General features: G+C 43.5%; 1 long non-coding RNA gene across 1 annotated transcript; it reads right to left on the reverse strand.

Annotated features, from left to right (window-relative positions):
• Nucleotides 1–1,703: 1,703 nt before the first annotated feature.
• Nucleotides 1,704–27,327, reverse strand: LOC138845721 (uncharacterized). The gene is made up of 4 exons (XR_011382904.1): nucleotides 27,232–27,327; nucleotides 16,787–16,859; nucleotides 4,713–4,816; nucleotides 1,704–1,838 (listed from the first exon to the last, which is right to left on the reverse strand). It is a non-coding gene; the product is annotated as an uncharacterized lncRNA (long non-coding RNA).
• Nucleotides 27,328–27,742: the final 415 nt, after the last annotated feature.

Below are 27,742 nucleotides of genomic sequence, written 5' to 3' on the forward strand. Positions count from 1 at the left end.
GCTGCACCGATCTGAAGCCAGGAACTGCTTCTGGGTCTCCCATGCTGGTGCAGGGGCCCAAGGACTTGGGCCATCTTCTACTGCTTTCCCAGGCCATAGCAGAGAGCTGGATCAGAAGTGGAGCAGCTGAAACTCAAAACAGCGCCCATATGGGATGCTGGCACTGCAGGCTGTGGTCTTACCTGCTACGCCACAGTGCTGGCCCCATCTTATTATTATTCCCTTATTCTGTAGCCTTAGTTTCAAGATTCTAATGCCCCAACTGTTTCTAGCTTTATCCTGGGAGTTTTTTCTAATCTAAATCTTTTTAGCTAGGCTAAAACACCTTGGGGCTTGTTTTTGCCTCTACTTAGATTCTATTAATAGTAATTATTCTGTCCTACCCATGAATCATCCCTTGTCCAGTTCAAATAAGGCAAAAAGCTGGCATTGTAGTGTAGTACGCTAAGCTTCTGCCTTTGGTGCCGGCATTTCTTATGGGTGCTGGTTCGAGTCCCAGTGTTCCAATTCCAAACCAGCTCTCTGCTGATGGCCTGGGAAAGCAGTGAAAGATGGCCCTAGTGCTTGAGACCCTGCACTTACATGGAATACCCAGAGGACACTCCTGCCTCTGGCTTCCGATCAGCCCAGCCCTGATCATTGCAGCCATTTGGGGAGTACACCTGCAGATGGAAGACCTTTCTCTCTGTCTCTCCCTCTGTCTGTAACTCTTCCTCTCAAACAAATAACAATAAAATCTTAAAAAAAAATAAAGAACAAGCTTGACTCCATGGTAATTTTTTTATCAAAGTCAATGACTTGTTTTGCAATGTTTGATTGCTAGACTCTACCTCACTTCTACTAAATTAAAAATCTGTGGGTTGACCTATAAACCACATTTTAAACAAACTCTTTAGTTAATTCTTAGATACACTAAAATCTGAAAAACTCTACTCAGAAGCTTACTCTGTAAGCTATTTAGAGAATTTGTCATGGAGCCCGATTTGTGGCATTCCATATACATGCTGGTTCAAGCTCTAGCTGCTCTACTTCCTATCTAGCACCCGAGAGGAGATCAGCAGCAGATGGCCCAAGGTACCATGGTTGAGAAGTAGCCACAGCATGGGCAGCAGAGAAACAAAACAATCGCATTTGAGATACCATACTTTTAAAAACTTAACATTTGACAAGTTTAAAGAAACTATAAGAAACTTGGATAAATACAGAATGACATAAAAATGATCAAGCAGTTTTTAAAAAATTTTTTTTAGAAATGTGAAACCCATAGAAATGAAAAACTCAGTGCAAGGATTATTCGTCAGATTAGAACTTTTTGGCACCATTAAATGAGACACTAACTAAAACTTTTCCAGAACTAATAGCAGACACTAACCTTTGGGTCCAGGAAGAACAGTGTATTACAAGCCGAATAAATAAAATTCACATCTAGATTCATTGCTGGTTTTTTTCTTCCTTGGTGTTTGATTTCTTCTCACAACCTTAAAAAGCACACTGGAGAAAACGTAAGTCACTTAAAAAGGAAAACAGATGCCACTTCTCAATAGCGCTAATGGATGTTAGAAGCAAGCAGGACAGGGACTGCAGTTCTTAAATGGCATGCAGTCAAGCCACTGGTGGGGCTGCCTGCATCTCATAGAAAGAGTACCTGGGCTCAAGTCTGGCTCCAGCTCCAGCTTCCTACTAACGTGCACCCTGGGTGACAGCAGGTGATGGCTCCAGTGCTTGGGTCTCCACCACTCATGTGTCGCAGCTGGACTGAGTTTCCAGGTCCTGGCTTTGGCCTGGCCCAGGCAGGCCTTTGGGTAGTGAGCCAGCAAATGGAATATTTCTATCTCTGTCTTTCAAATAAAATGAAAATAAACAAAGTATTGTAACTTTATGTCAACCAGATTCAAAATTCTCAGGAATTCTTACAGAACCATAACTTATTCAAGCTATGTAAATAAACAGAAAAGTTGTGATTTTAAAAATTAACTACATGGGGGCCGGCACTGTGGCTCACTTGGTTAATCCTCCACCTGCGGTGCCGGCATCTCATATGAGCACTGGGTTCTAGCCCTGGTTGCTCCTCTTCCAGTCCAGCTCTCTGCTGTGGCCCGGGAAGGCAGTGGAGGATGGCCCAAGTGCTTGGGCCCTGCACCCGCATGGGAGACCAGGAGGAAGCACCTGGCTCCTGGCTTAGGATTGGCGCAGTGCCGGCTGTAGCGGCCATTTGGGGGGTGAACCAACGGAAGGAAGACCTTTCTCTCTGTCTTTCTCACTAACTCTATCTTTCAAATAAAAAAAAAAAGAACTACATGGTGATGATTGTGTGACACGGTAAATACAATTAATGCCACTGAACTGTACATTTAAAAATAATTAAAATAGCATATTTTGTTTTATGCATTTTACTACAAAAATATGTAAAAAAAAATTAGAATCTGGGCTACTGCTGATTTCTAGAGAAGCTCTGGTTCTTCCCAGCTCCAATAACTCATTACCCAAATTCCTTAAAAAGCAACAACAAAATCACCCAAATTAGAAGTTTAACTTTGCACAGAAAATCCCACAGATTCTGTGGTTTTGTGGTTCAGGTATGCCATTCAAAGATAACAAAATCCCAGCCTGACCCCTTCCGGAGATCAGACTCACTCAGGAAGATTCTGATTATATGATCAATGTAATTGGATACCAATGTTTGCATTATAATTTAAAATTTAGGTTATAATAACTTATCCAATCTGTAAGACAGGCTATTCAGAAAGTTTTAATTTGGCCTTTATGCAAAACCCCAGAATGATTCAAAATGTTGTATTTGCATAATGACTATGCCTTTATAGTAGCTTTCATACTATTACCACAGAGAATAAACATGATCACTTTTAAAATTTCACAAGACAATTTGACTAACAAGATTTTTTTTTTAAATATTTATTCAAAAGAAAGTGAGGGAGAGACAGAGATCTTTTATCTGCTAGTTCACTTCCCAAATGGCCTGGACTGGGCCAGCCCAAAGCCGGGGGCCAGGAACTTCCTCTGCGTCTCCCACATGGCTACAGGGGTCCCAAGGACTTCAGCCATGCTGGGCTGCTTTTCCAGACACACCAGCAGGGAGCTGGAAGAAGTGGAGCAGCAGGGATTTGAACTGGAACCCATATAGCATGTTGGCATTGCTGGTAGCTGCTTTACCTGCCATGCCACACTGCCAGCCCCCAGAAACATTTTAATTAAGAATAAATGGGGGAGGGGCAGTGTTGTGCCATAGTGAGTAAAGCCACCTCCTGTGGAGCTGATATTTCATACGGGTACCAGTTCATGTCCTGGTCACTTTGCTTCCAGTCCAGCTCCCTGCAATGACCTTGGAAAGAAGATGATGGAAGTACTTGGGTCCCTGCACCCGCCTGGGAGACTCCGATGAAGCTCCTGGCTCCTAGCTTCAGCCTGGCCCAGCCAGCCCCACTGTTACAACCATCTAGGGAGCAAATCAGTGGATGGAAGATCTCTCTCTGTCTCTCCCTCTCCCTAACACTGACTTTCAAATAATTTTTAAAAAGGATTTTATTTATTTGAGAGGTAGAGTTAGAGAGAGAGGGAGTGACAGAGAGACAGGTCCTCCATCCACTGGTGCACTCCCCAAATGGCCACTACAGCCAGAGCTTGGCTGCTGCGAAGCCAGGAGCCAGAAGCTTCCTCCATGTCTCCACCATGTGGTGCAGGGACCAAAGGACCATCTCCCGTTGCCTTTCCAAGTGCATTAGCAGGGAGCTGGATGGAAGTGGAACAGCCAGGACATGAACCAGTATCCACATGGGATGCCGGTGCTGCAGGTGGAGGCCTAGTTCACTATATCACAGTGCTGGCCCCAATGATTTTTTTTTTTTAGGGTATAATGGGAACAAGTGGGCAGGCATTTGGCACAGCAGTTAAGACATCAGCATCCCATATCAGAGTGCTAGGTTTAAGTCCTGGCTCCTCTGTGATCCAGCTTCCTGCTAATACACTCTGGAAGGCAGCAGGTGGTAGCTCAGGTATTTGGACCCTGTCACCTACTTGAGAGATCTGGATTGAGTTCCAGGCTCTCGGCTTCCACCTGACCCAGCCAGAGCTGTTACAGGCATTTGGGGTGTAAACTAACAGGTGGAAGATCTTTGTCTCTTTGCCTTTCAAACAAATAATATTTTACAAGAGAAGAATAATATTGTTTCAAACATGAAAAAAAAGCCATTATAAAAAAGCAAAATTACAGGCGAATTCCAATAAATGTAGATGCAAATATTCTAAGGAAAGTAAGTCTACAAAAATACACTAATAAGAAATACAACAGAATCAAGCTGGTTTACCACAATAATGCAACAGAAGTTTACTATTAAAAAGTCAGTATGTTTCACTAATAGATCAAAGTAAGAAAATCTGACCATCTCAATGATAAGAGGAAAGATGATAAAATCCAACATTGTGTCACAATGTAAAAAGCAGTTTTATTTCAATGGTCTGAAGTTCTTCCAGGCTGAATTTGATTCAGTCAACTGAATTTTGAAATGACAACTCATAAAATGGGCAAATGATCTGAATGAATAAAGAAAATACAAAAAGGGCAACAGCATATGAGAAGATGCACCAGGGAAATGCAAATGAAACCCATAGTAACGGATCATTTTATACCCACCAAGATGGCCATAATTAAAAGATAACAAGTGTTGTCGAAAGTACAGAAAAATTGGAAACCTTACTTTTAGTTGATGAGGAAGTTGAAAATCGTACAGCCACTTAGGAAAACATCCTGGCATTTCACCAAAAGGTTAAACAGGTATCTTGTGAACCAGCCATTCCTCTCCTAGGTATAGACCAAACAGAAATGAAAAATACACATCCGCACAAAAAACTGTAAATAAAAATTAAGAGACCTCAAAAAGTTCATGGAAAATGGAAAGTATAAGTTTATTTTGGTGCAAAATAATTTTGAAATCTATGGATAGCTTTTTTTTTTTTTTTGACAGAGTTAGACAGTGAGAGAGAGACAGAGAGAAAGGTCTTCCTTTGCCGTTGGTTCACCCCGACAAATGGCCGCTATGGCTGGCACGCTGCGCCCATCCAAAGCCAGGAGCCAGGTGCTTCCTCCTGGTCTCCCATGCGGGTGCAGGGCCCAAGCACTTGGGACATCCTCCACTGTCTTCCCGGGCCACAGCAGAGAGCTGGACTGGAAGAGGAGCAACCGGGACAGAATCCGGCGCCCTGACCAGGACTAGAACTGGGGTTGCTGGCACTTCAGGCAGAGGATTGGCCAAGTGAGCTGCGGCGCCGGCCTGGATAGCTCTTTCATAGCATGAATTTTCCATGAGCACTCTGAAGACCCTTTATATACATTGATTTAAAAATTTGCATTAAAATAAGCTTATTTTTAAATTCTGTTGTCCTTGAGCTTTTTGAATATTTTATATTTGTAGCGGTACTCATAATTGCCAATAAATAACATATAGTATGACAATAAAAAAATAAAGTACTGATGTAGGAACAAAATTTGAATCAGTTAAGCTAAGCAAAAGACGCCAGCAAAGGACTACGTATTTATGAATCTAGCTACATGAAATAGCACAGGCACATCCAGACACCAGTCTCTTGGTGGCTGCTGAAGCACAGAATGGAGTGGAATGGGGGAGTGACTGCTAATGAGTAGAGATTTGTTTCTGGGGTGATGGTTGCCCAACCCTGCATACACTAAAAACCATGAACTGATATTCTTGAAATGGATGAACAGGGGCTTGTGTTGTGGTATACCAAGTTAAACTGCCCCCTGCAATGCCAGCATCCCATATGGGCGCCAGTTCAAGTCCCAGCTGCTCTACTTCTGATCCAGCTCCCTGCTAATGCACCTGAGAAAGCAGCAGAAGATGGCCCAAGTGCTTGAGCTCCTGTACCCATGTAGGACACCTGGAAGAAGCTCCTGGCTTTGGCCTGGCCCAGTCCAGGCCATTGTGGTCATTTGTGGAGTGAAGCAGCAAATGGAAGATCTATTTTTCCCCCTCTCTCTTTTTAATAAAGAGAAATATTTTAAACAATGGATGAATGTATCTTTATTATATGTCAATAAAATTATTATAAAAACAATCTGTGGCTGGCGCTGTGGCATAGCAGGTAAAGCTGCCATCTGCAGTGCCGGCATCCCATGTGGGTGCTAGTTTGAGTCTCAGCTGCTCCACTTCTGATCCAGCTCTCTGCTATGGCCTGGGAAAGCAGTGGAGGATGGCCCAATTCCTTGGGCCCCTGCCCCCATGTGGGAGACCTGGAAGAAGCTCCTGGCTCCAGGCTTTGGATCAACTTGGTTCCAGCTGTTGTGGCCATCTGGGAAGTGAACCAGGGGATGGAAGACCTCTCTCTCTCTATCTGTAACTCTGACTTTCAAATAAATAAATAAATCTTAAAAAAAAAACTGCGGATGAGCAAAGGGAAGCAAGGAATAACAGGAAACATCCTTAGGCTCAAATTCTATCAAAAAATACACAGCAAAGATGTCAGGAAATGACAGTCTCACAGACCTCATTCCGAGACCCTGAGGAAGACCAGAACTGCTCATTCTAACGTTCTTAAGGTTGCAGGCAGTGCAGTGAATTTGTGGAATAGTGCAGACAGAATAGGTAGGATTATATTGGAAAACTAGACCTGTTATAATTTATAAATAATGACTGCATACAAACATCCAGAAAAATCCACAGGTAAACTGAAAACTAAGAGGTCTGCAGCTTGTTAGATACAAACTATACACCCAGTGGCACAAGTCCCATGGAGCGGGGACATGTGCTACTATCTAGGAATGAATGTTACAGTGCATTTATGCTTTGACCCAGCAACTTTACCTCTAAAAATCGACTTTGAAGAAAACACGCAGGAGCCCACTCAGTCGGGAAGAACTTGGGAGACAATCAGTCAACATAACAGGGGTCAGGGTCAGGGTGTGTGTGTGGGGGTCCCTGTGAATTGACACCGAGAATCCTGAGATGGGCCATCAGTGGAGGAACGTGAGGTGAGGTGTAGGCAGAGGGCACGTTCTTGAAGAAAAACTCTGACTTGGGGAACGATTTTTGAACGCAGCAGAGGCTACGAAAGAGGCCCTGTCTACGCACCCTGAACACAGAAGAGGCTAGGAAAGAGGCCCTGCCATGCACCCTGACCTCACTGACCCACCGTCTCCTCTTGGGTACCCACTCCTGGATAGTTGCCCAGATCCCAGCAGTGTTGGGCAGAACAAGCTGGGAAGAAAGGCGGGGACGGCCAGAAGCTGTAGGCATGGGGGCTGTGAACTTGGTCCTTAACCCTTTCCCTTCCCTACTGTGCCCACCTAGCGGGGCACACCTGGACCCGGCCCCGCGGGACATCCACAGATGCAAACACCCATCCCCAGCTGTGGGAGACAGCTCTGGAAGAGAAGGCGCAGTGGCACATGGGCGCTTCCGCTTCCAGCTGGGCCTGCTCCACCCTCGGCTCAGGGACCCCTGGTGCAGTGGTGCAGCCCGGTGGGGGTGGCAGGGAAGGGGCCGAAGGAGGAGGAAGGCAAGGCCCAAGGCGGGTCTGAGGACGTGGGAGGCTGCCTGTGCTGAGTTAGGATTTTGATTCATTTAAGGAAACAGCAAGACAAGTAACTTGCTCTTGGTTGCTTAATGGGTCCCCAGGTCCGGAGGCCCAGTCTTGGATTCCAGGCCGTCACCTCAAGGGAGGCAGCTAGGGTCTCCAGACCAGACAAAGAGGGTACAAGCCTCATATCAGGAGGAAGACCTACAGAACTCAGGGATTCCTTTGTCTGGACTCCAGTTTAAATGATTAAACCCAGGTTATTTTAAAAAAAGCCACGGCTGGCGCCACGGCTCACTAGGCTAATCCTCCGCCTTGCGGCGCCGGCACACCGGGTTCTAGTCCCGGTCGGGGCTCCGGATTCTGTCCCGGTTGCCTCTCTTCCAGGCTAGCTCTCTGCTGTGGCTAGGGAGTGCAGTGGAGGATGGCCCAAGTGCTTGGGCCCTGCACTCCATGGGAGACCAGGAGAAGTACCTGGCTCCTGCCATCAGATCAGTGCAGTGCGCCGGCCGCAGCGTGCTGGCCGCGGTGGCCATTGGAGGGTGAACCAACCGCAAAAAGGAAGACCTTTCTCTCTGTCTCTCTCTCACTGTCCACTCTGCCTGTCAAAAAAAAAAAAATAATAAAAATAAAAAAAATAAAAAAAGCCACAACTGTAGCTTTAAATTACCTGCAGAGACCAGATCCATAAAATACCTCCCCATTACTCATGTTATTTAAACATCAGGCGTGTGTGTTTAAAACAAAGATTTCACTCTCCAGCCAAAAGGAACGTTCAAGGCCTGAGGTTATTTCTGTTACCACCTAATGATTACAGCAAGGTACTGGTACTAGGTGAAGTGGGGAGTATCATACTTACTAAGGCTGCAAACTGCACTGGGTACAAAATGTACAGTTATGAGGCAGAAGTAAAATGATTAGCCCTCCTGCTCTCTACTGCACGGACATGCAAGCTACGCCACTACCTCTGCCTTCACCACGTGGATCCAATGCCCAGGCTAGACCCAGTGGTTCTTTCTTCTACAGGTGATGACAAGGCTGTACAAGGCTTTCTGTTCACTACAACACAGTTAGATCACAGATAAAAATGATCCCATTAAAACCAACCAACCTTTAGGTGTGCGGATGTGCAAAAGTACACCACACGTGGATTCAGATCTGACATCTTTGAATATAAAAGACCAGTAAGACTCAATCTGAGGGTTTTCAGGGTTCAAAATAAAAACCTTTAGCTTCATTAAATGCTTATGCATACCTTTAAAAATATTTATTATCTCTTGGCTCTTGCAATTGACAAGGAATAAAGGTTCCTCTTATCTGGACAATACCAATACTCTTTCATTTTCTTATAAGTCCTAAAAATCACCTTATACAACTGGGATAACTTGAAACTAAATAAACTGCTATTTATGAGTGTCAAAATGGTGGGGAAAAAATAAGCAACCATCCTCTGTATTTTTCCCTGAGTGTTTATGGTTCTGGATTTCAAGAATGATTACTAAGTGACAAAATGATTATAAAAAAGTTACTAAAATTCAGGTGCTTTAACCCAGACTTAATGGGTCTCTGGAGTCAGCAATAGGGCAGCTTTTGGGTTCAAAACAGGAACTTAGAGTAAGAGGCTTATCAACAAAACCCTGTGCTTTACTAATGCCTTATGTACATTCTGAAATACTTGATGGCTAATAAGAGTGCATATGATGTATGTGTCAAATCAGAAGGATACAGCTTTGTGTATAAATTCTAAAATCAGAGGGGTAAAGAAACAGGAAACATAAATTATTCATTTTAGGACCACAGTTGCAGAAGATGTGGATTTTCAGTCCTGGAAGAGCCCAGTCATGCAGCCAACTGGGGAGTCAACCAGCAGATGGAAGACCTCTCTCTCTCTGCCTCTCTTCTCTCTGTGTAACTCTGACTTTCAAGTAAATAAATACATCTTTAATAATAAAAAAAAGAGATCTTGGGCCCCTGCACCCGTAAGGGAGACCTGGAAGAAACTTCTGGCTCTTGGCTTCGTTCTGGTGCAGCTCCGGCCATTGCAGCCATCTGGGGAGTGAACCAGCGGATGGAAGATCTCTCTCTCTTTCTGCCTCTGCCTCTCTGTAACTCTGCCTTTCAAATAAATAAATGCATCTTTTAAAAAAACAAAAACAAAGTGAAACACGTGTGCCAGAATCCATCCAAGATGATGATGGATAACGCATGTCACATAAATTACAGAAGAGAACAGGAGCTCCCTCAGAAAGCTGTACAAAGGGCTGGTGCTGTGGTGTAGTGGGCAAAGCTGCTGCCTGAGATGTCAGCATCCCATATGGGCACCTGTTCGAGTCCTGGTTGCTCTACTTCCAAACCAGATCCCTGCTAATGTGTCTGGGAAAGCAGCAGAGGATGGCCCAGGTGCTTCGGCCCCTGCCCCCATGTGGGAGACCTAGAAGAAGCTCCTGGCTCCTGACCAGCTCAGCTCCGGCAGTTGTGGCCATTTTGGGAGTAAACCAGCAGATGGAAGATCTGTCTCTCCCTAACTCCAAGTTTCAAAAAAAAAATCTAAAAAGAAAGTTGTACAAGCTCCCTGGAAAGCTTGTAAGGCACTTTATGCCAGGTACATACAAAATCCCCTGGGAGCTCTCGCCAGCCCGTAGGACAGCTAGGACTATTACAAAATTTCCACAGGGGCCGGCGCTGTGGCTCAGCAGGTTAAAGCCCTGGCCTGCAGTGCTGGCATCCCATGTGGGCGCTGGTTCGAGTCCTGGCTGCTCCACTTCTGGTCCAGCTCTCTGTTATGGCCTAAGAAAGCACTAGAAGATGGCCCAAAGCTTTGGGCCCCTGCACCCGTGTGGGAAACCCTGAAGAAGCTCCTGGCTTTGGATCAGCTCAGCTCTGGCTGTTGCAGCCATTTGAGGAGTGACCAAGTGGATAGAAGATTCTCTCTCTCCCTGGCTCTACCTCTCTAATTCTTTAAAATAAATAAAATAAATCTTTTTTTTTTTAAAGAAAGTTTCCACTGACATTTAGTCACAAAACCACCAACATACTAATGATGTCATTTAACCAATGGGGAATGAGGCTTAGGAAATGCCCTGGACATTGAGCCCTGAAGCCAGGCCCGAGGAGCCGTATTGGGCTCCACCATCTGAGCCTCCAAGGCTGGAGCTCTGCTGGGGAAACGGCATCTCTAAAGGCTCTGCCTCTCTGGAGCACGCTGGGCCCCTGCAATCTTCCCAGCCAGACATTTAGACTTGAAGCAACTAATAACGAAAAAGAGGAAAAAGGGTGGCTCTGTTCATGTTAATTCTGCTAACCAACCACCCAGTTTCAGTGATCCAGAACGGCAATTCTCAAAAGCTGAGGGACCCAAGACACTTTCAGGGATCTGAGGTTAAAACTTTTTTTTTTTTTTTTACCATATTCATGTTTATTTTGATGGCACAGAAACAATGGTAAGAGAAAGCACTCGAGTCTTGGCAGAAATTAATACAGTGGCACCAAACTGCACAAATAGTCATTAAAGTCTTCACTGCCACACATCTCTAATGGAGAGGGCCTACGAGGCACCTCAAGATTCAAGACTTATGTGTACTCATAAGGTTCTATAAGACACCAAATTAAAGTTCCTTGAAGACTTAAGAAATGGCTCTAGGGTAAAAGGTATTCATAATAAAGTCTCCCAGTGAAGTAGGAATGAAAACTATTTTTTAAATTTAATGCAGGGGGCCAGTGCTGTGGTGCTGTGGGTTAACACCCTGGCCTGAAGCGCCGGCATCCCATATGGGTGCCAGTTCGACACCTGGCTGCTCCACTTCTGTTCCAGCTCTCTGCTATGGCCTGGGAAAGCAGTACAAGATGGCCCAAGTCCTTGGGCCCCTGCACCCACGTGGGAGACCTGGAAGAAGCTCCTGGCTTCGGATCAGCACAGCTATGGCCATTGCAGCTAATTGGGGAATGAACAATTGGATGGAAGACCTCTCTCTTTCTGCCTTTCCGCTCCCTGTGTAACTGACTTTCAAATAAATGAATCAATCTTTAAAAAAAAAAAAAAAACTTAATGCGGTCATCTTCAAAAATTCTACAGGTAACACTATATGTGATACTTCAAAGACTGAATGCTTTCTGCCTAACGTTGGGAATGAGGCAAGGATGTCTGTTTTCACCACTCTACTGAAGGTCCTGGGCCAGTGTAATGAGAAAATATGAAGAAGTAAAAGGCATGGTTATCAGAAAGAAAGCAAAACTGCCTTCATATCCAGAGGATATGCAAAGAAACGTTGGAAGTCCTCAAGTCAAGGGAGGTAGTATCAACATAAACATGGACAGACTTCGATGCATAAAGTGATTTTCAAGAATGGTACAAAGGGAATTAAGTGGAGAAGAAGCAGTCTTTTCAACAAATGGTACTTCAGTAACTAGAAACCAATGTGTGTGCACCTTGGGGTGATGACACTGATACCCCCCCCCCACCAAAACCCTTTTAAAAACCCCAAACCTTACCAAGCTTCATCCAAACCTGTGAAATAGACTTAACTGACAGTACATCATGTATTTGTACCCAAAGTACAGCATATTAATTATACATTAACATATCAAAACAAAATGCAAAAGGTAGTTTATAATCTGTTATACTACTATGCCACCTGTTAGATATGACAATAAACACTAATATATCTAACAGACATTTAGAATGTTAAAATGAAAACTCAAAATTAAGAAAAATTTTAAAATCAATATAAAAACACATAAAAGATTTAGACATTACTCCAAAAAATTATGAAAAGCCAGTAAGCATTTGAAAATATGTTAAACATCACTAGGTATTGGTTAATACAAATTAAAGCCATAGGCTACTACTATACACTAATAAGAATGGCCAAAATAATAGACCAGGGGCAGGTGTTTGGCACACCAACTCTTAATGGAGTGCCCAAAAAGGTCTGGCTCCTTTATTTACTTATTTGAGAGGCGGAGTTACCAAGAGAGTGAGGTCTTCCATTCACTAGTTCATTCCCTAAATGACCTCAATTGCTGGAGCTGGCCCGACCAAAGCCAAGAGCTTCTTCCAGGTCTCCTACCTGGGTTCAGGGGCCCAAGCACTTGAGCCATCCTCCACGGCTTTCCCAGGCTATCAGCAGGGAGCTAGAATGAAAGTGGAGCAGCCGGACCACGAACCAGCACCCATATGGGATGCCAGTGCTGCAGGCAGAGGCTTAGCTCCAGCCCCTCTTCTGCTTCCGATCCAGGTTTCTGCTAATGTGCATCCTGGGAGGCAGATGATGGCTCAAGTACTTGGCTGCCTATCACATATGTGGGAAACATACGTTTCAAGCCCTTGGCTTTGGCCTGGCCCAGCCCTGGCTGTTATAGTCATTTGGGGAGATGATCAAGCAGATGGAAGATCTCTGCCTTTAAAATCAAATGAAAGTAAAATGAAGAATAAAAAGACTGACTAATTGCTGACAAGGGTGTTGAGGAGCTGCAATTCTGATATACCACTAATGGGAATGGCAAATATTTCAACCACTTGTGAAAGTTCAGCAATATCTTTAAAAAAGTTAAATGTATACCAACATAGGATCTGATCATTCCACTTTTATTTTTCTAAAGAAATGAAAGCATATGTTAAAAGAACAATTTTAAAGATTTATTTATTTATTTGAAAGGAAGAGTTACAGAAAAGCAGAGGCAGAGAGAGGTTGGTCTTCCATCCACTAGTTCACTCCCCAGGTGGCCTCAATGGCCGGAGCTATGCCGATCTGAAGCCAGGAGCTAGGAGCTTCCTCCAGGTCTCCCACATGGGTCCAGGGGCCCAAGGACCTGGGCCATCTTCTACTGCTTTCCCAGACCACAGCAGAAAGCTGGATTGGAAGTAGAGCAACCAGGACTTGAACCAGCGCCCATATGGGATGCTGGCATTGTAGGCGGTGGCTTTATCTGCTATGCTACAGTGCTGTCCCCTAAAAGAACAATTTTTAAATGGCTAGTCACAGTACTTTTAATTGCTAAAACTCAAAAGTGGAACTAACGTCAATGGGTAAAGAAAATTTGTGACATAAGTAGAAAGAATTCTACAACATGGATGGAAGGCAACATAATTATCCTGAGTGGAGGATGCCACACTCTGTGATTCCATTTATGCAAATCTCTACATAATGCAAAGTATTTTACAGAAAGCAGACGAATGGAGCAGGGGAGTTAGGACCAAATAAAGGAGACAGACTGGAATGACAAAATGGCAGGAGCAAAACTGGGTTGATGGACCTGTTACTTTGAGTGTGGTTACGGTTTTATGGATGTTGTGTGTATGTGTGTTTCAAAAAAATGATACACTTAAGGGGCTAGCACTGTGGCACAGCAGATTAAGCTGCTGCTTGCGACACTGACCTTCCTAAATTGGAGTGCTATTAGCTCAAGTCCTGGCTACTTTGCTTCTGATCCAGCTTCCTGCTAATGTGCCTGGGAAGGCAGTAGAGGAGGTCCACATATTTGAGCCCTGCCATCCATGTGGGAGACCTGCATAGAGTTCCTGGCTCCTGGCTTCCGCCTGGCCCAGCATGGCTGCTGGGCCTTTTAGGGAATGAACCAGCAGACGGAAGATCTCTCTACACCTCATTTTCTGATGCCCTGCCTTTCAAATACATACATAATCTTTTAAACATTTTTACACTTGAAGCCAGCGCTGTGGCACAGGGGGTAAGACCGCTGCCTGCAGCCCCAGCATCCCATATGGGCGCAGTTTCAAGTCCTGGCTGCTCTACTTTTGATCCAGCTCTCTGCTATGGCCTGGGAAAGCAGTAGAAGATTGCTCAAGTCATTGGGCCCTTGCACCCAAGTGAGAGACCTAGAAGAGGCTCCTAGCTTCGGATTGGCCCAGTTCCAGCCGTTGTGGCCATTTATGGAGTGAACCAGTGGATGGAAGACCTTTCTCTCTCTGCCTCTCTGTAATTCTGGAAATAAATAATAAATAAATAAATTGCAAGTAAATAATAAATAAATCTTTAAAATATTTCAAATAAATCTTTAAAAAATTTTATACTTAAAAATATGTAGAATTTATGACCATATCAAAATCTTATTAAAAAACTTCAATATTCAAACCAGACTTTAATAGCAAAACAAAACCCCACACTTTTCCAAAAATATAGGAATGGCACATAAGCATATGAAAATACACCTCTTATTAGTCTTCAAAGACAGACGTATTTAAATAAACATTTATTTGATTTTCTCTGCCAGTATCAATTTTCTTAAATGCAATAAGTAAAAAGTGTATCCTAACACTCTCCTAAATTCCTGACTATTTCATCAGCCTGTAGGGTGCACTGAGAACTCACACTGGGGAACAGCCTCAAACGTCAGCAGTGTGGAAAAGCCTTTCCTTGATCTATGTATCTTATTAGGCATTTAAGAACTCTGTAACAGTGTGGAGGAGTCATATGGCCTCTCTCCAGTATGTGTTCTTTATGTTGATTAAGATGTGAAGAATATCTGAAGGTTTTCCCACATTCCTTACATCCAAAAGGTATTTCTATACTGTGACTTGCTAAATGTTGAAAACTGAGGACCAGATAAAGGATTTCCCACACTGCTTGCAGTCATAGGATCTGACACCAGTGTGAGTCTGCATGTGACTTTTTTTTTTTTGACAGGCAGAGTTAGACAGTGAGAGAGAGAGAGACAGAGAGAAAGTTCTTCCTTTTGTTGGTTCACCTGGCTGGCGTGCTGTGCCGATCTGAAGCAAGGAACCAGGTGCTTCCTCCTGGTCTCCCATGCAGGTGCAGGGCCCAAGCACTTGGGCCATCCTCCACTGCCCTCCTGAGCCACAGCAGAACTGGATTGGAAGAGGAGCAACCGGGACAGAACTGGTACACAACCTGGACTAGAACCTGGTGTGCCGGTGCCGCAGGCGGAGGATTAGCCTAGTACATGTGACTTTTAAACCAAGAAGAAGACTAAAGCTTCTTCACATTCCTTACACTGCTAGGGCTTCTCACCAGTGTGAGTTCTCATATGTACAGTAACATGTGAGGGGCTGGCAGCTGCTGTCCCACATTCCTTACACTCAGGTTTTTCTCCAGTGTGAGCTCTTCCGTGTTTTATCAGACCTGAAGAGTTAGCGAAGGTTTTCCCATATTACTAAACTCAGACGGTTTTTCTCCACTATGAACTTGCATGCTAATGTTAAGTTTTGAAAAACAAGTAAACTTTTTGCCATGTTCCTTATAAACAACATTCCTAGTAGAAAGTCCTCTATGTTTAGTGAGATCTGGGAAATAAGTAAAGGTTTTCCCAAATTTCTTACACTCCACAGGTATCAGTCTACCATGATTCCTTAAATGTCCAGTGAGGACTGTTAGGGAACCATTCACGGAGAAAGTAACTGTAGCGCAGTTTGAAAGAAAGTAACTATGCAGTAGAAAGGTAACCACGCTAGCTCCTAAGATTTGAAAAGAGACTGCCTACCTAGATGGCCTAACCACAAACCACAAACTGTCGTTGCCATGACTACGGGACCCTGGGAGGTCAGCGTGTGGGTGGGGCTAGCCTCTAGAAACTATATAAGAGGATCCTCAGATACTGTAAGCCAGAGGTTGCTCAGCCTCTCTCCCTGGTCCCTAGTGCCTAGTGCCTGCGGGGAGAAGCTCCTGGTCCGTAGTGCCTAGTGCCCGCAGGAGTTGGCTTGAGCGATCTCTTCTCCTAGTTGCCTAGAGTACCAATAAAGTGTGTTTAGCTTGACCTTCCTCAGTCTCCTTGACTCTTCCTTCGTGGCAACCTGGCCAGTTCCCGAAGGGGAGATCCTGACAAGGACCAAGTGAAGGCTTTCTCACACACTTTCCATTCATAGAGTTCTTCTCTACTCTGAGTTTGCATTGGTATAAGGTGGCCTATAAAATGAGACAGGGCTTTCCCATACCTTTTAAAAGCATAAGTAGAATGAAGGGACTATTCAGTCACAAAGTTCTGTTGTATTTTTAACTTTCAGAGGGGTTTAATAAAATTTAACCAATATTTGCCAAAGAGTGAATTATTTTTCAAAAACTTATTCTGAGCACTGGGAATGTTTGGTTGTGGGAACTCTGCAGATATTTAGAGTGTTTGCCAAATTCTCGATACTGAGTATCTGAGAGATAGTTTATTTTTTGGGTGAACAAACTAGTCTCAAGCATCATTCACAGTTATTGTGCTGTTTTTCTATTTTATGGCATTTCCATAGATAACAAATAAGACATTTAAACATTATCAAACTTACCCTTTCCATCGCATTATCTTCTCTTGCAATGTCCCCTGCAGAGGTTTTGATCATTTAGTATAATTCTCCCCATCTGAAATAAGATAAAAAATTAAATTCTTTGAGAAATAAAAGACAGAAGGAAGGTGTTAGAAACACAAGGTCAATAGTTATACACTTTCAGGGCCAGCACTGTGGTACAGCACATAAAGCCGCTGCCTGCAGTGCCCACATCCCATATGGGCACTGATTCGAGTCCTGGCTCCTCCACTTCTGATCCAGCTCCCTGTTATGGCCTGGAAAAGCAGTGCAAGATGGCCCAAATGCTTGGGCCCCTGCACCAGTGTGGGAGACCCAGAAGTTGTTCCTGGGTCCTGGCTTTGGATTGGTAGAGCTCCAGCTGGGGAGTGAACCAGCAGATGGAAGACCTCTCTCTTTCTCTTCTGCCTCTCTGTAACTCTGCCTTTCAAATAAATAAATAAAAATATTTTAAAAAATGTATATATTTTCAAACACTAACTTGAAATAGGTTTTTTTTAAAGATTTTGAAAGTCAAGAGTTACAGAAAGAGAGGGAGACACAGAGACAGAGAACCTTCCATCTGTTCATTCACTCTCCAGATGGCTGAAGTGGCCAGTGCTGGGCCAGTCTGCAGCCAAGAGCCAGGAGCTTCATCCAGGTCTCCCACCGTGGATGGCAGGGGCCCAAACACTTGGGCCATCTTCTGCTGCTTTTCCTAGGCCATTAGTGGGGAGCTGGATTGGAAGTGGAGCAGCTGGAACATCTACCAGTACTTATATGGGATGCGAACGTTGCAAGTGGCAGCTTTATCAGCTATAACACAATGTCAGCTCCGGTTTTTTTTTTAATAAAAAAATAAGTTTGGTTGTTTTAAGAGTGTAGCAATAATAAGGTCTTGTGGTCAAATTCATAAGTGATTTAGTAAAACATGATTCTGTTAAGTGTAATGTTAAGGTAGCTAGGTAGGTATTAGCTCATGTGTGTAAGAGGGGCTAAAGAAAAAAGGAAGAAAAGAATTTTTAAAGAAAATGAAATTTTGTGCAGTGTAAGGAGGAAACAAACCCTGAAGGCAGGCAGCAATTATACTTACAGTAATTGCTCTTGTTCTATAAACTTAGTATAGCAGGGCAGGCTATTAAGCCCAGTAATAACACTGTGCTGATAAGGTCTGGGAGGATTCTGGGAACTCCACATTCAGAAATCTCCCACCCACAATTTCCCAGAAGAAACTCTTGTCCATAAACCTCCTGTCTGACTGGGCTCTCAGCTTTACCCTGAGATGCCTGCCTGGCCTGTCAGGTGTATTTCAGCGCTGGGCTCTCAGTCCTTTCCTGAGATGTCTGCCTGGTCTATGTGGTGTACTTTTCTTTATTGTTTTCCTTCATCAAATTTTGCTACCTCACTTACCACTACTCTGTGTCTCACGACTGAATTCTCTCTTGCATGAAGACAAGAAACCCTGAGAAGCATCTTCTGAGAATGGCCACAACATTCTCAGAAACTGCATCTCCAAAAGCTTCCTACTTGACATTTCTGAATGGACTACATATTTGTCATAGTGTTTCATAAAAAAATCACATCTGCCTTTTCCTCACTTTGGAGCACTTTCTCCAGTGCCCTGAGCTCTTCTTTTTTATTCTACCTGAAAAGTCAGACCAGGTCTGCATGGCTGGTGCCCTAATTTCAGGGAAAGGATAATGATGTAAGAACAATGTGTGAGAGATAACAAACACTTCCATAAATGAGGGACCAAGATTCTGCTTGTAGGCACTCTGAACATTCTCAGATATAACTTGAGAATAAAAGGTTCAGACTAAAACCAAATGCAAAATGCAAACACTGTATCTTTTACTGGGCAAGAGGATTGGCCATATTTCCCCCCCAAATGCAGGCTTAGCCTTGTACACATACTTATGAAGCCCTAACTCTTTTATTCATAGAAAAAACAGTGATTACAAGGGACAGATCTATATTTTCACAAGGAAGTCATCTAAAAGTCTATAAGAGGGAGACAAAATTTGGCCTGCTTTCCATTGCATTGCCTTTATTTACTTAAAATTAATTTTTTAATAAATGCTTATTTACTTACTTTTCATCTACCCAAAAGACAGAGAGAAGAGAAAGAGACAGAGACAGGGACAGAGATCTTCCATGGTTTATTCTCCCAATGCTTACAAAAGCCAGGGCTGGGGTAGGTCGAAGCCTGCAAGACCATCCAGGTCTCCCACATGAGTGAAAGGAGCCCATCTGCTGCCTCCCAGGATACATCAGCAGGAAGCTAGATTACAAGTAGAGTACCTGGGACTCAAATTGACACTCTGAGATGCAAGTGTTCAAAGTGGTAGCTTAACCTGCAATGCCACAATGCCCATCCCATTGCTCTGTCTTTAACAAGTCCAGAGTCTAGTACAGTAAGAAATATTTGTTCGATGGCAGATGTCCTAAACAGCACTCTGGCCTCAGAATCAGCCCTTAAGGCATTCAGATCTGGCTGAAGAGCCCATGAAAGTATTTTAGGCATGGAAAGCCAAGACACTCTGGCAAAACAAACAACAAACAAACAAAATGTAAATGAAAGATCTATGCGAGTGAAATCCCAGTAGAAAGAACGGGCCATCAAAGAAAGAGGTACCTTTCTCTGAAGGGAGGAGAGAACTTCCACTTTGACCATGACCTTGTCTAAATAAAATGGATGACCGTGAACTCAAAAGGCTTCCATAGCCTTGGAAACTCATGACTGGAGCATAGGGAGATTACTGACACCATAAACAAGAGTGTCAATTTGTTAAGTCAACAACAGGAGTCACTGTGTTCTTACTCCTCATGTAGGATCTCTGTCCTTAATGTGCTGTACATTGTGAGTTAATGTTATAACTAGTACTCAAACAGTATTTTACACTTTATGTTCTGTGTGGGTGCAAACTGATGAAATCTTTACTTAATATATACTAAATTGATCTTCTATATATAAAGATAATTGAAATTGAATCTTGATGTGAATGGAATGGGAGAGGGAGCAGGAGATGGGAGGGTTGTGGGTGGGAGGGAAGTTATTGGGAGGGGAAAAGCCATTGTAATCCATAAACTGTACTTTGGAATTTATATTTACTAAATAAAAGTTAAAAAAAGAAATATTTATTTGAGAGAAAACTAACTGAAGGAACAGTACCCAGCCTTACCTACTGCAACCAGATTCTTACAGTTCATCTCTGTATGTTTCTTCAGGTTTGATTCAGCAAAGTCCAGTCCTCCTGGATAAAGTCCATGGCCATACCCTCAAAGGTTATCGAGTCCTGAACCATCACAAACACACTAGCATTAGGCAAGCACCTTCTCCATCATGTTCACTGGAGAATGAGGGACTCACAGCCTCCACAGTTCTCACTACTCTTCTCCTTTCTTTCTGTACATGTTCACTAGCAATTTCATCTAATCACATGGCTTTAAGGGCACTTTTTCCACCTAACTGAATGCATCTCATCACAGACTCTGATTTCTTCTGGCCTTATTTTTCCTCTATGGACACAACTAACACAGTTCTGAGCACATTACAGACACTGAATAAATGCTTCAATGAGAGTACAAATGCTCTGAGAAGCACATGTTTCTTCTCTCCCTTCCCTTTGTTTATCACAGCAAAATGAAAGCATACAGTTGGCACAGATGAGGGTCACACTGAATTAGTAAATACTGGAATAATGGGCTCATTTTCCTATGTGATCTGTTCACCACACAGGGGACACTGTGACCTGAGGAAATTTTTACCAGAGATTCAGTTCCTCAGAGGCTTTCTTTGCTTAAAGAAGCTCTGTTCCATTAGAAAAACTAACACACAACTACTAGGGAGCAAGAAGCATATGACCACATAGGAAAATCAACTTCCTATTTACCTGGGAATAATTTGTCAACCACCTAATCACTGTTCTTTCCTCTTCTGATTTTGCCACCTGAGGACAGAAAAGGTCTTGAAACAGAAGGTCCTGAGAAGAATAAAGAAAACCTGAGGGCTCAGGCTGCCTAGTTCCTCTACTCATAAGACTTGGAACCATGCCATACTAAGATTAATTCATTTTATATATATATATAAAAAAGTTAATTCAACAGGCCTGGGTTGCCCAAACCTTGTACTTTCCTGACAAAGATCTGTCTCCAGGACTGACCCTTGGCTCATGTGGGAGATGACCTCTGAGTCTATGAAATATCTTGCCTGATAAACGTGTTTTTGTATTCCTGAGGCTTTGGGCCACCCTGTACTAGTATATCAGAAGACCTTTCTCTCTGTCTCTCTCTCTCTCACTGTCTCTAACTCTACCTGTCAAATAAATAAGATCTTTAAAAAAAAAAAAGGCATGGCCTCTGGCCTCTCTAAAAAAAATAGCCTGGTACTGGCATAAAAATAGACATATGGACCAATGGGACACAATTGAAAATCCAGAAATTAATTCATTTATCTACAACCAAGCAATCTTTGACAAATGATCTAAAATCACTCCCTGGAGAAAGGACAACCTCTTCAACACATGGTATAGGGAAAGTTGGATCTCTGCACGTAGAAGTATGAAACAAGACCCTTACTGTATTACACCCTATACAAAAATCAACTCACAATGGATAAATGATCTAAATCTACCATATGATACCATCAAATTACTACAGGAAACACTGCAAGACATTGGCCTAAGCAGACTTCTCAGATAAGAGCCCAGAAGCATAGTCAATAAATACAAAAACAGACAAATGGGATTACATCAAACTAAGGAGCTTTCGCAAGCAAAGGAAACACTAAATAGAGTGAAGACACACTGACAGAATGGGAGAAAATATTTGCAAACTATGCATCTGATAAAGGATTCACATCCAGCATATATAAGGAGCTGAAGAAACTCAACAACAAAACAACAACTCAGTTAAAAAATGGATAAAGGATATGAACAGGCATTTTTCAAAGGATGAAATACAAATGGCCAACGGTCACATGAAGAGATCCTCAGGAGCACTAGCCATCAGGGAAATGCAAATAAATATCCAATGAGGTTTTACTTCACCTTACTTAGAATGGTTATCATTCAAAAAATCCAAAGATGACAAATGCTGGTGAGACTGTGGAGAAAAAGATACTCTGATCCACTGTTTATGGGAATGTAAACTAGCACAACCATTATAGAATACAGTATGGATTCCTCAGAAATCTGAAAATAGATCAACCATATGACCCAGCCAGCCCACTCCTGGGAATATACCCAAAGCAAATAAAAATCAGCGAATGAAAGAATTATCTGTATTCCCATGATTATAGCAGCTCAACTGACAATAGCTAAGATACTCAATCAACCCAGATGTCCATCAACTGATGACTAAAGAAAATTTGGTATACATACATGATGGAATACTATTCAGGCATAAAAACAAATGAAATACTGTCTTTGGCAACAAAATGGGTACCAGTGGAAACATTATGTTTAATGAAATAAGATACTCAAAAAGACAAATATCATGTGTTTCCTGATTTGTGGTAGCTAATATATATAGCACAAAAAACTCTTAACATATATGAGCAAAATTAACATCTTGTGATTAGTTTCTTGGTTATAACCTTATATTTCTGTGGAACGGTGGTCTCTCTACTTTTAACTTACAGAACTTTTTCTTAAGAGGGGAAGGGGGAGGGAGAAGGAGAAGAAAGGGGGAGGGGAGGAGTAGAGGGGTAGAAGGGAAGGGTAGAGGGAGGGGGAGAAGGAGAGGGAGGCGATGAGAGAGATCCTCCATCTGCTGGTTCACTCCCCAAATGGGTGTAACAGCCTGGGCTAGGCAAGGCCAAAGCCAGAAACCTGGAACTGCATCCATCTTCCTTGTGAGTACAGGGGCCCAGACATTTGAGCCATCTTCTGCTGCTTTCCCAGGCACATTAGCAGGGAACTGGGCTGGAAGTGCAGCACCTGAGACTCCAACCAGAGCCATATGGGATGCTAACATTGCAGGTGTGGACTTAACCTGCTGTACTACAAAGCCTGCCCCAATTTCTAAGACTATAGGTTAGTACAGAAGGAAAGTCAGTAAGAGTACAATGAACATGAACACTACATCAAATGGCCCTAACAAACACATACAGAACATTCCACCCAACAGCAGCACAATATACATTCTTCAGGATAGCTCATGTTAGCACACAAAACAAGCCTTAACAAACTTAAGATGACTGAATCTCATCAAGTTATTTATTCTAACCATACTAGCATTAACTAGAAATCAGTAAAAGGAGGAAAACAGGAAAGTTCACAAATATGTAGAAATTAAACCATTTGTTCCTAAACAATCATTGGCTCAAAAGAAATCAAAAGGGAAATAAAAAATATCAAGATAAATGAAAATGAAAACAAAACTACCAAAATTCATGGGATACAGCAAAAACAGTTCAAAGAGGGGCATGTGTAACAAAAAACGCTTACATCAAAAAAGAACGCCCAAATAAGCAACCCAATTTTACATTTCCAGCAACTAGAAAAAGAACTAAGTCCTAATTCAGATGAAGGAATACTGAAAATCAGAGCTGTGTCACAAGCATACAGCCTAGCAGTTAAGACACCCGCACTGGACACTGGAGTGCTTGGGTTCAATTTCAGGCTTTGGCTCCTGGAAAACAGCAATGACAGCTCAAATAAATGAGTTCTTGCCCCCTATGTGGGAGATTTGGAGCTCCTGGTTCCTGCTCCAGCCCCAGCCCAGCTCCAGCCCAGTCCCAGCCAAAATGCATATTTGGGGACTGAACCAGCAAATGGGTGCTGTTTTCTTTGTCTCTCAAATGAACAAATTCTAAAAAGATTAGAATAGAAATAAATTAAATGAAACCCAGAAATACAATAGAAAAGATCAAGGAAACTAGGAGACAGTTTTTAGAAAATTTAAAAATTAAAAAAAGGTAAAATTGAGAAAACTTGAGCTAAACTAAGAAAAAAAAGACAGATTCTGCATTATCAGAACATATCCCTATCCAAAATTTATTAATTATAAAGAGTGAAATAGTCACTTCACAGAGGGGAAAAGTGGAGGACAACTCTTGAAATATGAAAAACAAAGTAGGTAAGACCTCTTCAAGCTACACACAACACAGTATATATTATTCTTTTTTTTAACTTTTATTTAATAAATATAGATTTCCAAAGTACAGCTTATGGACTACATTGGCTTCCCCCCACCCCCCGATGACTTCCCTCCCACCCGCAAACCTCCCCTTTCCAGCTCTCTCTCCCCTTCCATTCATATCACGATTCATTTTCAATTTTCTATATATACAGAAGATCAGTTTAGTATACATTAAGTAAAGATTTCAACAGTTTGCACCCACATAGAAACACAAAGTGAAAAATACTGTTTGAGTACTCGTTATAGCATTAAATCTCAATGTGCAGCACATTAAGGACAGAGATCCTACATGAGGAGTCAGTGCACAGTGACTCCTGTTGTTGACTTTACAAATTGACACTCCTGTTTATGGCATCAGTAATCTCCCTATGCTCCAGTCATGAGTTTCCAAGGCTATGGAAGCCTTTTGAGTTCTCTGACTCTTATCTTGTTTAGACAAGGTCATAGTCAAAGTGGAAGTTCTCAAGGCCTTATCCACTGCAACCTTATCTAACAACCAGAGAGTTTAAGAAAGTAAAATGCAGTTCAACTGAGAAAGCAGAAATCTGTTGAGTCATTTATGAAGCTAGAATCACAAACTGTGAAAAACAGCTGTACAGTTTATTGCCAAACAGTTACCTCTCCCAAAGACACACAGTAGTTTTTTTTTTTTTTTTTTTTTTTTTTTTTACAGGCAGAATTAGATAGTGAGAGAGAGACAGAGAGAAAGATCTTCCTTCCATTGGTTCATCCCCTAAATGGCCGCTATGGTCGGCGCGCTGCACCCTCATGGGAGACCCAGGGGATGCTCCTGGCTCCTGGCTTTGGATTGGGCAGCTCCAGCCGTTGCGGCCATCTGAAGAGTGAACTAGCAGATGGAAGACCTCTTTCTCTCTCTGCCTCTCCTTCTCTGTGTACCTGTGTCCTTCTCTGTGACTTTCACATAAATAAATAAATCTTCATATATTCTAGATGTCCACCAAAATGCCCCCACACAATTATACCACCACAGCACTAGACCCATGTATCACAAAGACCTTGGCATTCAAAAGGAACCAGTCATTTTGGACAACTCACAAGAAAGTACAAAGGTGACTGGGAACTTATTCTGCCCTCAAAATAATATGGCCGTGTCAAAGGGACATAGGAACCAAATTAAAAGGACTACCTTTGGCCAAATTTGGAACACATTAAACATCAAAACAAATGGCAGCACAGTGAATGAAAAAAAAATTCCAAATTGGGCCGGCGCCGCGGCTCGCTAGGCTAATCCTCCGCCTAGCGGCGCCGGCACACTGGGTTCTAGTCCCGGTTGGGGCACCGGATTCTGTCCCGGTTGCCTCTCTTCCAGGCCAGCTCTCTGCTGTGGCCAGGGAGTGCAGTGGAGGATGGCCCAAGTCCTTGGGCCCTGCACCCCATGGGAGACCAGGAGAAGCACCTGGCTCCTGCCATCGGATCAGCGCCGGCTGCGGTCATTGGAGGGTGAACCAACGGCAAAGGGAGACCTTTCTCTCTGTCTCTCTCTCTCTCACTGTCCACTCTGCCTGTCAAAAAAAAAATTTAAAAAAAAATTCCAAATTGTAATACTCCTCAAAGAAAAAATGCATATGTGACAGCATGGGGGGGGGGGAGGGAAACTTCTCTTCTCGAAGACTGACAGCTAAAGACCAGAGAGGGAATAATAGAACAAGGGAAAGAACACATTTGTAACTTCCCAATGTGAAAACTGATTCAGACAAAGATCCAAGTGATGCCAAAACCACTGGATGAAAGGTTGCTGGGGACAGATTACTGCTCTGTTGTCAAAGTATAACTCACAGATTACAAAACCAACATGCGACTGCACAGAAAGAAGCACCTTGACAGATATCTGGCATCACCAACGAGAGATAATTAGCATTTTTATAACTCCTGATGAGATACAATACGAAGTACTCAACATCACCTAGGAAAGTTACGTCTCTACACCTGCACATTCTAACACACAAGCCACAGGCTGTGTGTGGCCACTGAGAACACCCAATAAGACTATCACAACTAAGGAACTGAATTCATTTTATATACGTTTAAGTTTAAAGATAAAAAATTCAGTTATTGAAATCTTTAAGTATGTTGAGAACAACCAGGGTTTGTAAATCTTTTTCAACAGTAAATATTTCACTGGTAATTGTATACTGATAAATGCTACATTGTGTTAAATGATATAGTACTGACAATGAAAATAATTCTACGTGTACATTTTCAACTATTGAATTTGGCTCGTAAATTTTTAAGATTGCATTTGTGCCTTGTGTTATATTTGAACCATCTGCTCTAAACCCAGTGGCACTTCATACAGGCTACAGATAAAAATTAAAATCATGGGAAAGCATTGTCACATGAAAATGCCAACATTCTCCAAAATAATGCTTCTGGACCCCTCAAGAGACACGATTCCATTTTTAAAAAACTTCAAGCAAAAATGTTCCAGGAAAAATGGATAAACGAGATTTAAAAACGAAGTGCAATGTGCAAATCTGGTTTGGACCCTAGTTCCAAAAAAAAAAAAAAAAAAAAAAACAAACCCGGCCAACTATAACAGATCATTTTGAACAACTGGAAACATCTGATTTTCTTGAGGGCAGATAATGAAACGTTGTTGTTTGCTGTTCGGGAGAACCGCACTCGTTCTGAGGAGGTAAAATGGTTAAGATCAAGGTGAAGTTAACGTCTATCAGGAAGCACTGAGCGGTCCATCACCGACAAGCGACGCAGGTATGAACACTCAGTGGATCCAGGCTAAGGGTGAACAGACGCCGCCAACTTCCTTCCCCGGAGATCCTGGAGAGGTCACCTGGGGGGAACGCAGCTGGGACATCTGCCTTCTGACACATTCAGGCGTGCTCCCCCCGGGTGCCCACATCCCCCAGCTCTGCGGCACGGTCAGGGCTCTGAGGAGAGGCAGAGGGGATGATGAGGGCAAGGCTGAGCCGTGCTGTGCTGCCCTCACGCGTGCACCTCACGGAGCCCACGTGCTTCTAGGCCTTTCCACTTCCAGAAGCGACGCCCGCCGGGCCGAGAACCGGGAGCGTACCAGGGCGGGACCACCGCGACCCGGACGGCCAGAAACAGGGGCGCGAAGGCTGCCTGAGAGGCCCCGGACACGGGCCCAGAGCACGGGGAGGCCGCGCGGACCCGGGCCGTCCCGGCGAGGCCGCGGCAGACCGAGCTGGCCGGCGCTCCCGCAGGTGGTGCCAGCGCCCCGCGCTGGACGGTCCGATCCGGACCCTCCCGCTCCCGCGCGGCCACACCTGGCCAGGGCCTGACGCCGAGTGACCAGCGTTTACCTCAGACACCCGGCGCAAGCCTGCACGGAACACGGCCCGCCGGCGAAGCGTGCGCACGCGCCAGACGCAGCCGGGTACTTCCCTTACGGGGGGCGGGGCCGCGGGTGGGCGGGGCCTCGGGGATGGGGTGGCTGCCGCAATTTCCTGCTTGAAGGAGTGACGTAGACCTGTCGCTCAAACGCAATTTCGCTTGGCCAGGAGGGCGAGGCTTTGGTTTCTCACACCCATGGACCAGAATGTCCTTGGCACTTGGGAGTTAAAAATTGGTCCCCGGATAAAAGCAGAGGGACCCCCAAGGATCCTACTTGGAACCCTGATCCTGCTGTCAGATTCCAACCTGTGGCAAAGATTCTTTGCCCAAACTTCAGACCCTTGAACCTTTTTAGGCCTATGTGTACACCTCTTGGTAAAATCCAGTTTTAGTGGAACCTGGCTAATTCAGTTAATCTGATCACCCCTAGGAATATCTAATCAAATTCCTCATCTTCCAGCCGTCTCCAGGTGATGTGTG

Source organism: Oryctolagus cuniculus, chromosome 16 (genome assembly GCF_964237555.1).
Source record: "Oryctolagus cuniculus chromosome 16, mOryCun1.1, whole genome shotgun sequence".
Taxonomy (NCBI): domain Eukaryota; kingdom Metazoa; phylum Chordata; class Mammalia; order Lagomorpha; family Leporidae; genus Oryctolagus; species Oryctolagus cuniculus.